Source organism: Staurois parvus, unplaced genomic scaffold (genome assembly GCF_062004578.1).
Source record: "Staurois parvus isolate SC_StPar_1 unplaced genomic scaffold, SC_StPar_1.0 ptg000420l, whole genome shotgun sequence".
Classification (NCBI taxonomy): Eukaryota; Metazoa; Chordata; class Amphibia; order Anura; family Ranidae; genus Staurois; species Staurois parvus.
In genome coordinates, this window is record NW_028318216.1 from 4605624 (window position 1) to 4619081 (window position 13458).

The window sequence follows — 13458 nt, forward strand, 5'->3', positions numbered from 1 at the left end:
ACCTAGACGCACCGTGGCAGTATGCTGTGGAGATGGAGGCAGGGAGTCCCTCGCATTCCTTGGCACAAATGGCCCATAGCATGCTCGGTTGCTTGCGTAGCGACAGCCGAATAATAACCATCAGACAGAGGGATGACTTTTGGCTGTCCACCTTGTTGGACCCTCGCTACCGTTCAAAAATGGTGGCCTTTTTCACACCTGCTGAGAGGGAGGCCAAAATAACGTACTATAAAAAACACCTATGTAGTCAGCTGGTCTCTGCCTGTCTGCGCCAACGTCCATCCTCAGACACTGTGGGCCCTGTGCGCTCGTGTTCCGCTGCCATGGCAGCAGGGGAGGGGTGGGGTGGTAGGAGCAGTGGCAGCTCCACCAGCAGCGGCTGCCTCAGTCTGCAGTCGATGATGAGTAGCTTTCTTCACCAGCGCAGTGAGGAAACTACTAACCAGCCGCAGCAGCAGCAGCAGCATCAGGTGGACCTGGAGCAGGACCTCAAACAACAGGCTTAGGCCTACTTGGACAGCACCCTGCCAACCGAGGTAGACAATCCCCTTGACTACTGGGCAACGAAACTTGACCTTTGGCCCCAACTAGCTGAATTTGCCCTTGAAAGGCTGTCATGCCCGGCCAGTAGCGTGGCATCGGAGCGCGTGTTTAGTGCGGCAGGAGGTATTGCAACTCCGCGGAGGACACGACTGTCCACCCAAAGTGTGGGGAGACTCACGTTTGTGAAAATGAATCAGGCGTGGATTAGTCTGGATTTCAAACCACCAGTTCCTGACACAACTGACTAAATCCGCCATGAATCATGCCCCAAACATGTGCCACTTTCAGGTCTCCTCACACTGCTGGTGTGTTCCATTTTTTGTCATAGGGTGCTGGCAGATTACGGGCCTCCCATAGCTGCTGCCAGGCCCCTAATCTGCCATGGGCCCCTATACCGCCTCCTCATGCTGCTGCCAAGTCCAGAGTCTCTCATGGGTCCCTGTACGGCCTCCCATTGCTGCTGCCTCCATCGCCACACTCTGCCATGTGCCACTTTCAGGTCTCCTCACACTGCTGGTGTGTTCCATTTTTTGTCATAGGGTGCTGGCAGATTACGGGCCTCCCATAGCTGCTGCCAGGCCCCTAATCTGCCATGGGCCCCTATACCGCCTCCTCATGCTGCTGCCAGGTCCAGAGTCTCTCATGGGTCCCTGTACGGCCTCCCATTGCTGCTGTCTCCATCGCCACACTCTGCCATGTGCCACTTTCAGGTCTCCTCACACTGCTGGTGGGTTCCATTTTTTGTCATAGGGTGCTGGCAGATTACGGGCCTCCCATAGCTGCTGCCAGGCCCGTAATCTGCCATGGGCCCCCGTACCGACTCCTCATGCTGCTGCCAGGCCCGTAATCTGTCATGGGCCACTGTTGTCGCTTGTTGGCATATTCCGCTCGTTCAGATGCTCCTTCTCCTGCTACTCCTCTTCACGGATTCCGTCAGCAGTCTTTCTTGGAATCCGTTTCCAAGAGACAACAGTTTGCGAGCACGCACCCGACGGTGCAGAAGCTGAACGTCCTCCTGTCCAAGTTGCTGCTGCCAGGCTCGTAATCTGTCATGCGCCCCTGTACCGCCTCCTCATGCTGCTGCCAGGTCCAGAGTGTGTCATGGGCCCCCGTACCGACTCCTCATGCTGCTGCCAGGCCCGTAATCTGTCATGGGCCCCTGTACCGCCTCCCCATGCTGCTGCCAGGTCCAGAGTGTGTCATGGGTCCCTGTACGGCCTCCCATTGCTGCTGCCAGGCCCGTAATCTGCCATGGGCCCCTGTACCGACTCCTCATGCTGCTGCCAGGCCCGTAATCTGTCATGGGCCCCTGTACCGCCTCCTCATGCTGCTGCCAGGTCCAGAGTGTGTCATGGGTCCCTGTACGGCCTCCCATTGCTGCTGTCTCTATCGCCACACTCTGCCATGTGCCACTTTCAGGTCTCCTCACACTGCTGGTGGTTTCCATTTTTGTCATAGGGTGCTGTATGGCCTCCCATTGCTGCTGCCTCCACCGCCACACTGTGGCTCCACACTCTGGTTTTGGCCCCGTGACTGCCCAAATGAGTGAAGTGTGCGGTGATTCTAAGATCGACGGCACTCATCTGCATGTCATACTGACTGACAGTATTATTTCTCTTCCCCAGCAGACTCCAAGGGCATTTAAATTAAAGGTACAGTGTTCTGCACTAATATTAAGTCTCTCTGAAGCCTAGAAACACCCTTTTTTAAGTTAAATTCACAGCGAATTTATTCGACTCGAATCGAATATTGTCCACGAATTCGCCGAATCAGTCGAATCGAATTTTTCATTTCTTCGCTCATCTCTAATTACAATGTCTGCATACCAATCTAGGAATGCAAAAGAAGCTTGAGGACTCTTTCACACTATGTTCAGTGACCTGCATTAGTTTTCTATGTGCCTTGCTCACTCTGCAAGATGTTCACTTACATAAATGCAAAAAATACAAAGGCAACAAACATAGCAATGCATGCAAATGCACATTACTGCACATTTTCTGTGCATTTTTTTGAGCAGCATGGTGTGAAAGGTCCTTAGGTCAAATTAGGGTCTGCAGAAGGTTAACTGAAAGTCAAATGTACCGGTCGATGTATTCTGAATGATGGCAGAAGACCGCCATCCCCATCCTACCTGTACTGGTGATCATGGCAGTGAAAATGTTAACCTATGCCCAGGGGCGGACTGACCATTTAGAAACTTGACACTGCCCGAGGGCCCGGGGTCAATAGGGGGCCCCATGAGATGCCCCTGATACCTTTTTCATAGGCTTTTGGGCATAGGAGTTTGGGCAAGGACATAGGGGTCCCATGATCCCCTATTGCCCGGGGGCCCCATGAGTTGTCAGTCCGCCCCTGCCTATACCCCATTGTTGATCAATTACGCATCACACACTCCTGGGCTGCTTTCTCTTTCTCTCCCCAGATGGGGACTTTTCTTGTACCATGGGCAGAGATAACTCCACCCACAGTACAATCTCTCTATTAGTTGCAGGTGCTGGAACAAACAGGGCATTCTTGTGCACCCACTCTACTTTCTGACAGGTGCCCAACAGCCCCTGGACCACACGTATGTGGCTGGTGGGCTGCGTGTTCGGCTCCAGGGGTCTAGGCTGTTCAGGGTTCTGTTCTCCAGTTTGGTTGTTATCAGTAGGAAATTGAAAAATGTCCTTTGTTAATTAAAACTTTTGAAAAGTCCTTGAGTCATGCAGGAGTCGATTTTCATAATTTCGATCGGGTGCCCATTTTTCCTCAATCTACAAAGGATGCACTGACAGAAAAGAAGAAGCTGCACACCAATGACACCATTTGGCTTTTTATTCAGCCATACAAGCAACATATCTCATCCCTGCCTGCAGACTGCCACTCTCTGACGTGTTTAACCTTTATGTCAGAAGAAGGCAGTCTTCAGCAAATATGGGCTGCAGTCGCTTGTATGGCTCATCATTGAACCATCATAATCAATGTACAACAGGGGAGCCAAACTTTATCAATGTATCTACTCTTTATCATATTAAATAGCTGCCTCTGCTTTTAATTATTACTGGTTTTAGTAATAATTTAAGACGTAAGCTGTGAAGGGCAGGTACGCACTGGCATGGAGCTCACTGGCACTCCTGTAGCAGATGATGCAAGTCTGAATAGGAGGGTCACAAACTGCTGGTGTGGTGTTCTGGCAGTTTGTGGTGCTCCACAGGAAATTTTATTGGATAAAACATGGTTCTGCCATGGTGTCTGAACAGACATAACAGACTGTCTAAACAGTCTCCATTAAAGTTTCTTGTGGATGATGTGGTGTGTGCGACCACGGGCAGACTGGCAACTCATGGGGCCTCCGGGCAATAGGGGATCATGGGGCCCCTGTGTCCTTGCCCACACTCAAAGCACACCCAAAAAAGCCTATAAAAGGTATCAGGGGCATTTCATGGGGCCCCCTACTGACCCTGGGCCCTCAGGCAGTGCCCAAGTGCTAGAATGGTCAGTCCACCCCTGTGTGCGACCCTCCTTTTCAACTGGCTTAGAATTGTATTATTCTCATAATAATTACTGTACAGATGTCCAGAGCACCCCACCCTCCCCCCCCTTACATCTGATATCAAGAACTCCCCCATCAGACGTCAAGAGTCCTATACCCTCCCTTACATCACAGTGCACCCCCCTTACCTTGTGCTCCTGCCGGAAAGAAGCAGTCAGCTGAATACTGAGACCAGAGGAGGCAGAGACGATAGGGTGCTGCAGCAGCACAGAGAGGTGCAGGATCTGTAGGAGGACTTCTGTCCTCCTTTCTGCTGCCAACTGCTGAAATGTGGGGGGGCTGCCACAGCTGCAAGAGAGGTGTGAGGGCCACATGAATTGGATGAATTCAGTCCACAGGTTTGAAACATGTGATGTACAATGTCTCCTTTTGAACAAAGTCCTGGCTAACAAGCACAAAATGACTGGCATTCCATAAGTGTCTATCAGAGAGTTCCTCGTTGACTTACCACTCTAAGCAGATTGGAACATTTGGATTGTCTGTTTCAGTAAGCCAAGTTTCTTAACTCTAAACAGAGATCCAGGCTGAAAGTATAATTCCTTTGCATCATGTTTCTGATCAGTATATGCCTTAGAAACTGATGATTTCAGAGGCAAGGGACTTTGAGGATGCAACATGTACTTTAGTGTGTATTTGTGTGCCTTGTAGTTGATCAGCAGGTGATGCTTCCATAGCTGCATGTCTAGGAGCTCTGTAGACATGTAAAAACTCTGTAGTAAAAAATTTTCAAGATTTCCCTTTAAGGTTTTCAGTCTAAAGAGCTTCTTTAGTCTACTATTTCAATTTGCTTGGGGGTAATAAATGGACTTTTTCCTCCACACAATATTTCTCTCTCTTAGGAAAGCCTAAAACTCAGATGAAATGTACCATGGTCCATCATCAGACACTAGTTCTTTTTTGGATACTTTCCCTGCTCAAGACTGTGATAGAGATGTAATGACAGCGGCAGATGTTATATTTGAGACAAATGCAATTTCTGTCCATTTATTGAAATAATCTGGTTCACATTAGTGCAATTTCAGATGCAACTTCAGTAGAAATCACAATATTTTCAATGATGTTTCATAATGCCGCACAATGCAGCATGTTTTTGGAAAAGGTACATGTGCGACTTCGATGCACAATTTTTGCCCCATAGACTTCCATAGAAACACACTACAAATGCATGTTAAAAACATGTACATGCCTTTATGACTACGTTTTGTGTAGACTGGAGTGAGCACATCCAGGGTCCTAACAACCAGTGACTAATCCCTGCCCTGCTAATTCAACTGTTAGCCAGAGATGCCCAGCTGATAGATGAATGCAAACAAAGGAGCAGGGATGTTGAAAAGTACCAGGTGTGAATTTTAAGGGGGACCCAAAAAAGCAAACAAAAAAAAGAGTGTGAGGTCCCCCGAAAATCCATACAAGAACAGAAAAGGGGGGGCAAGTGTGTACCACCCTGAACCATACCAGGTCACATGCCCTCAACTTGGGAGGTACTTTGCTAGTATCCTCCACCCTCTTGCAAAGCACCTTGTCCCCATGTTGATGAGGGCAAGGGTCTGTTCCCCACAACCCTGGTGGCTGTGTGCAGGTGGTGGACTTATCAGAATCTGGAAGGGAGGAGGGGGAAAAAAGGGGGCCCACAGATATCCCCCCCCTACATCTGAATAAGTAAGAGGTACATAGTGCCTTTAATCATTCAAAAATTAAGAATGTACTCTAGAAATAAACATTCCCAAATGTTTGACAAGACCTTTATTTTACAAAAAACTGTCTCCCGATGTATATCCATCATCAATCACATTGTCCATTGATGCAGGTCTGCAACAATCACGATACCTGCCACCCCCCTTTCCTTGCCTCCCTGGCTGCATACTCAAATAAGAGCTTGGCATGGATTTTGGGGGGATCACACGCAATTGGGTCCCCCTTAAATTCAGACCAGACCCAAAGGGTATGGTATAGATTGTAGAGGAACCCCAATGCCTTTTTTTTGCTTTTAAATGTCCCATCTCCTTTGTTTATATTCACCTGTCATCTGGGAATCCCTGGCTAAATGAGCAAGGCAGTGATGAGTCACTGGTTGTCAGGATGCTGGCTGGTGCTGAATCCTTAACTACCATCCCTAAGAGCTGAAACTGTCACATTAGCATTGGTAGGAATACCGATGCCATGTGAATTCAGCAGTCGCCTCTCCCTACAAAAAATGCAGCAGTATGAAAAATACATCAAGAACATATTTAAAATGCACAGTCACACTACAAGCAGGGGCGGACTGACCATTCGAGCACTCGGGCAAATCCCCGAGGGCCCGGGGTCAGTAGGGGGCCCCATGAAATGCCCCTGGTACTTTTTATAGGCTTTTCTGTTTGTGCTTTGAGTGTGGGCAAGGACACAGGGGCCCCATGATCCCTTATTGCCCGGGGGACCCCATGAGTTGTCAGTCTGCCCCTGACTACAAGTAAGCTATGAGGTCCTTGGACAATATAAGTATTAACTACGGTCAGTCCATGTCTAATGCTGTAATAAAGTTGTAGAAGAGGGCTCAGTTTATTTTCTGAAATTGGCCGTTTGCTTTGAAGAATGTCCCGTAACTGTACCTGTACTGGGCATGCAACACGAGATTGCTCTAGTAATTTCTTAAAACATAACTCCATTATTTTTTTAAACTTGCATTGGTCCAGTATGGTTACTAATTCTTTATATCTCACATCTATTGTGCTGGTCTATTTTGGGAACTGATAGAGTGATTTGCCACCCGCATAGTGAACACAGGCACCTCCACCATTTAAGAACATCTTTTATGTTTTCCAATGAGTATAAGTCATTCTCTGATTGAATGTGGCAGACAGCAAGGGTGGATTATGTCATGATCTCTGCATCATCCAATCAGGGATCGCCTTATATTCATTGGAAAAAATACAAGATATTTCTGAATAGTGAAAATGCCAAGTGGGCAACATCCTGTGTTCATTCTACAGTTGGCAAGTTGCTTGAGCAGCACCCAAAGAGACCAGCGCTGATGATATGTAGCACAGGCTGCTATAGTGAAATTCTCAGAGGCCCTCCGGATGTGAAATATGAGGAATTAGAGGTAACTAAGCTGGACAAATGTAAGTTTAAAAAAATAATTCCTGGAATTTAGCTTTTAAGCAGAACTTTACTCTTTCGATCAACATTAGCTATTTTTAATCCTTATTCTACTAGCCTTGGTATATAGTTTTAGCTTTTTTTAAAAATTTCTTCAGTTGCTTCCTGGTTTCTGGCCTAGGCTATAATGATGTCATACATCCCAGCAGTCTTCAAGGCATGTTTTTTTCTTTCACCTGGAAGAGAGGAGGAGTGGCTGATAGAAACCGTCCAGCAATAGAAGTACAGGAAGTCCCCGAGTTAAAAACATCCGATTTACATGCGACTCATACTTAAGAGTGAAGGCAGCCTGACGTCACGTTGGTCCCAGAAACTACTGGGCAGCCATCTTGCTACTCACATGCTGCCACCTACTGTCCGATGGACCTGTCGGCAATCCTACATCACTGCAGGGCCAGTTAACCCTTCCCTATGCTATCCAAAACTTAAAAATTATTTTTTTGGCTGAAGTTACACTTAAAAAATGTATCTGTTCCAACTTACATACAAATTCAATTTGAGAACAAACCTACAGAACTTATCTTATTTGTAACCCTGGGACTGTCGCATGGCAGATTTTTTCAAAATATCCCATATTGCTGCATTTATGGCACAGGCATCTTTTACAGAGCATACAGCATAGTTTTCAATGTTCTATGTTGAACCGCACCTTCAGCGGCACTTTAAATTAATATCTTGTTGTACCTTTGTATTGGACCTTATGAGAGGCAGATTCTGAATTCAAAGCCTGTATGGTGCCAGTAGTCCCCTGACCAGGGGTGGACTGAGGGTTTTTACCTCAGCCTAGCAGTTTGGCTTTGGCTGAAAATTGTAATTGCATTTGCTAGAGTTAACCAGTTCCTGCCCAGCCAATACCAAAATGATGGCTGAGCGGGACTCTCACCGATCCTCGTGGGCGTCATATGATGTTCTCCCAGATTTCACTTTGTGCGTGCCTGCGGGGCCGCGCTGTGGAGGGATCTGTCACTGGCTGTGTCTCTCGGACACAGCCAATGACAGATCTTTGTACTGGACCATTGCCAGTACCATGTGACCACTGTGACCAATCACAGCAGGTCACATGACAATTGTAAACAATGGATGGCTTCCTTTCATGCCATACATTGTATACAATTGTGTCACTAGCTGTGATTGGTCACAGTAATCACATGGTACAGACTGAGTCAATTACGGCCCATCTGTGTCATGTGATTAGCTGTGGCCAATCACAGCTAATCACAACAAAAAAACCTAAATGAATTGATTTCATTCAGTTAAATGCTTGCTTATAGCAATGAAATTCTTTGCTATAAGCAATCATAATGTGAAAATAAAAATATGGATCACTTCCCCGGAGTAGTACAATGTTACTATGGTAATATTAAACTACTCTGGTCAGTGTGTTGTGAAAAAAAAAATCTAAAAAATGTTTTTTTTTAAATGTAATAAAAAATGTTTAAAAATTGTAAATGTTTTTTTTTTCGTACTGTCTCCAGTCAGTGTCCCTGATCACCGCCACACCAGTTATATGATCATACTGTACTGCTCTGGTGACTATGTAAAAAAAGAAATTGTGAATTTTTTTTTTAATTTCTTCATTTTCTAATAAATTATGACAAAAAATTACAACTTCAAAAAACTTGCCATACCCCTTACTAAATACCTTGGAAAAAGGGGTCGTTTGGGGGATACCTGTACTGTTCTGTCATTTTTGGGCCTCAAGAAATTAAATTGGCTGCTAGTACTTCAGGACTGATTGATTTTCAGATGCTGTATATCCCATAGTTTGTGAACTCTATAACTTTTCTACAGACTAAATAATAAATACTGATTTGTGTTAGTTTCACCAAAGAAATGTGACAGAATACATCTTGGCCTAAATTTATGAAGGACATTTATTTATTTGCAAGATTTTATAACAGAAAAATGTAGGTTTTTTTTCTACATTTTCAGATTTTGTTTGTTAATATAGCAAAAAATAAAAAAACAAGTGGTGATGAAATACCGATAAAAGAAAGGTCCAGTTGTGTGAACAAAATGCTAACAATTTAGTTTGGGTACAGAGTTTCATGACTGCGCAATTGTTGTCATTCACAGTGCAAGAGCGCTGAAAATTGTCTGGACTGCAAGGGGGTAAAATTGCCTGGTATTGAAGTGGTTAAAGTAGTATTAAACCCAAAAACAAATTTTATATTTCTATTATATTGCAGTTTACCAATCCTTACACGTGGTAAACACTTACAGGTAACAACCAAACCTCTTCACCTCTGTGCTGTCCACATTCCCGGAATATACAATGTTTTGCAACCACATTGCAGAACTTCAAGCTTCAGGCATGAAGCAGTTCTCTAATGCAGTGAGACTTGTATAACAAGTGTCATCTGCTGCTGGCAGAGTTCAGAAAATATGCTCCCCTTATATTCCCAGGCAGTGAATATGTAAAGATCGCTAAGACCTCCTGGTTAGCAGCAGGTATGTAAGCCTCAAACATACTAATCCAAGCAGTAAAAGGCATTGTAGGCTCACCATGGTGTAGAAGAAAAGGCGCAGACTGCTATAGAAGTCCCATCCTTGTCATCAATCTGGTTGTGTCCTGTAGTCTGAGACGTAGAGTAGTTATAGAGTGCTTTATTAACAAGTTCAAGCCTTCTGAGTATATCAAACAGGAACTATCAGTGTACAGAAAATATTATACATGTGACAACTGTAAGAAGTGACATCTACCGGCCAGAGGTATAGACGACACATCTGCCTAACACTTGCTGCATCTGTCAATGACAGAAGCAGGCATGATCTACAGTCAGAAGAACCGCAAATATTATGTATGTCCCCTCCAAGTGAATCAATGTAATTGTGTTGAGTCTCAAACTGGGTAAACAGATTTGCTAATGTCTACATCAGGGATGTCCAAACTATGGCCCTCCAGGTGTTGAGGAACTGCAAGTCCCATGAGGCCTTGCAAGACTCTGACATCCACAGGCAAGACACCCAGAGGCAGAGCCATGATGGGACTTGTAGTACTTCAACAGCTTGGGAGCCATAGTTCGGACACCCCTGGACTCTAAATCAATTGAAAGCTGGATTGTAGGCAGACAGCTAAATACACAGATCAAAAACCTGTAAGAATGTTGTTTTATCTGCCACGTGTAGCACTGCCCCTTGGGACAAGCTGGAATATATTATGGGTCCTGCGCTCAATAGATCCAACCCTAAGCAAACCCAATCCCTCTGGCACAACTGGTAATGAATAGCAAATACCCCGCCAAGAAATTTGCTGACACAGGGTTAAATGAAACAAGAACAATTTTATGGAGAATGAAATGCAGTGTAAAGGGGTGGGGTTCCCCTTTCAACTTCCAAACTTACTTTTCTTCTTTTATGCAATGCAGTAAATTTGGTCTGCCACTAGAGGGCTTCACAGCCAAGAGTCTCCGGATGGCAGAGCCGCACTTTAAGCAGAATACAACTGATATCGAACGAATAAACGTACTTATGCTCTATCAATGAAATGTATTACCCACACCGGGGTATGATTCTGCTTCTGAGGGGCGTTAGCCAAAAATCACCTCAGAGTCAGAACAGGATGCAATAAAGAGGTACCTCTAATAAGGCTACTAAGCCAGATTCCCCCACTTCAGTCCTTGTAACGGTGGAGCTCTAGTTGGTGCACGTTGGGTCCTTACAATGAAGTAAATAGCAGCTGAAGGCTTCTTTGGAGTTTCAGCTGGTGTGGATTACATCCAATTTTACTAGGTTTCTGGGCTGAGAGGGTCCAACCTCAGTGTCTAAACGCAACACAAAGCACCCCAAGACCAGGGGCAGTCGCAGGATGCAATCTCCCAGTATGTGTCAGTCCCCGGGGCAGACAGTCTCAATTACACTGGTGGTGAGGGGCAAAGCAGGCAGGGGGATCTGTGGTTTGCACAGGGCCCCGGATGGGTGAGATCCCAGCAGTGGGGTGCGGATGTCCCAGTCTATATGCAAAGTGTGAATGGTGTGTCTTACTCTCTCCAGGGGGACAGCTAACCAGACTCTGAACACACAGCAGGGTCCCTCTATCCGCGCTGGGTGCTGTAGTGCCTCCTCCTCTCCTTGGACGGGCTCCACATGTCCCTGTCTTTTCTCCAGCCTCGTGTCTCTCTGTTCTCCCCTTCACTTCCTGCTTCCTCCCCCTCCCAGCGTTCTTTGCTGTGTAGTGGATGAGTCATGAACTTGGCAGAATGCCCAGGTTTTACAAACAGGAGAGAGAGAGAAAGGACTGACTGCTGAACATGTGATTCCTTCTGAATCCTCTTGTACAAGGAGCCTGCTACAGTTGGATTTCTATTTATTCAGTTTTGAGATTTATACATTCCTGCCACACAGCACAGCTCTGTCTGGCAGGGCACAAGACCTCATTTTTCTCTGCCGCAGTTCAATAAAACTTGTAAATTTCCTCCCCACCCTGTAATTGGACCATGAAAGGAGAAGTAGGAGGCTGCAGTGACCTATCAGCATTCTCCTTGCATTTCAGTACAACTAACCAAATCCTTTTGTTGCTTGTTCTTCTCCCAGCCCGAGCTTTGCTGTGCAGTTAAAGAAAATACATTTAGGAATATGTTATTAATCACAGAGCTATGTTTGTTTGTGCATTTTATATCTGTCTGGAGTTTACCTCTAAAGTTGATCTCGAGGCTCTGCCAACTCCCACTGATTAATCACTGGCATAGAAAACCAAACCACCTAAATACCCCATTTACTCGTTTACTATTTTCGTGGTCAGATGACATTCCAGGCCCGACTTTTGTCCTGTGCACAAGTAAAGGGGGTCCTTCCTCAGGTATCCACATAACTTCCTATTGGCTGTCCAACTGTACGATCCTCCCTAGATCCAACAGAAGTCTCAGCAGTTATGTCAATATGGAGGGACTGGCACATATGCAGTGCTGGATTATTGTCCCCAACCCCTCATCCAGAAACTGTGGAGGGTCCTAGATGGTGGACTTAGGTAAGTAAAACTTGCGTTGGCTTTATATATTCACTTTTGATTCCTTTTGAACTTGAAAATCTAAAATAAAGACCTATATAAGCAGAGGGTGCCGCGCTGGAAGATCATAAATAATGCGTATAACATAAAGAAAGTGCTTGAAATGCTTAAAATCAAGTGTCTCGGTGTACACAAATTATTATTAAAACTGTACATAACATACCATGGTGCAAATAACAATAAAGTGCAAAGATATAGTCCACATATATGCTATTCCCGTCACTGCATCGTGACTAATCGGTAATGATTGTGAGTGCCCAGTCCACAATATCCCAGTGGGTTAAGTGCTGAGAGGGTCACAGAGATCTCTGTGGTAAATTCAAAAGGTGGTGATATCCAAACTACTAAAAGACTGCGCACTCACCAAATGTACAATCAATATGCGCATGTAAGAGATAACCCCTCTTAAGGTTTAATCCAGGATTCCTTCTGGAGTGTGGTCTGTTCCTGTTCTCTGCTCACTCACATATTAAGCATGGCTCTGTCCTCCTTAAACATGACTGGCTTCCCTTCAGAGATCTCTGCCGTGGCAGTGATTCTTGAGTGCACGTGCGGGAGTGACATCGCAGCTCGGACAGTCAAACTCCTGATAGGGCTGAAAGGCACTATCTTCGGTTGCAAACTCCAGATGTCTCTCCACTAAAAATTCTATTGCGGTAATTGAGTTGTATGCACCTTTTCCAACCAGGGGCTTGAAAGCCAAGGCAGGCCACTGGACTTGCTTGACCTTTGATCCCTGAGCCTGGTTGGGGTCTTTTCGTTTCACCCAGACCAGCTGGAACTCCACAAAAAAGGCTGTAAAATCTTCATATACTTTCACCCATTCTCGTGTATCCCACTCTAGGTCATCAAATTCCACATAGACCTTTTCTCATCAGCAGCTGGAGCAGTCTTGTGACTTCCTGTTGCCTGTTTTAAAATAAAGACCTGAAAGCATAGGTTTTACAGTGGAATCTAGGCAAAACTTTTATTTTTGTAGTTTTGGATAGACTGGGAAAGGATTACACCTTTTGTCAAGGTTTTATTGTTGTCAGAGTCTCCATTGGGGAAATTTATCACTCTGTTTGTACTGGTGATCATTGTCAAAGGAAGTGTAGTGAAATCTAAAATTTTAGAGTTGTCCACAGAACAAGAGGTGAGGGGAAATCTAACAATAACATTTGTTCCAGGGACAACTGTCTAAGATGGGAATTTCCCTCACTTTTGTGTTTTCAAGACAAGAAGTGAAGGTAAATTTCCC

General features: G+C 45.4%; 1 protein-coding gene across 2 annotated transcripts in view; it reads right to left on the reverse strand.

Moving 5' to 3' along the window:
- ARHGAP25 (Rho GTPase activating protein 25) overlaps positions 1-13458 on the reverse strand; it is a 230216-nt gene that overhangs the window by 106057 nt on the left and 110701 nt on the right. Inside the window, exon 1 of one of the 2 annotated variants that reach the window (XM_089687213.1) lies at positions 9719-9837. The exons of the other annotated variant lie outside the window; for it this stretch is intronic. The gene's annotated coding sequence lies outside the window, so the exon portion shown is untranslated. Of the gene's footprint in view, positions 1-9718; positions 9838-13458 lie in introns of those variants that run through there. 2 annotated transcript variants of the gene reach the window in all.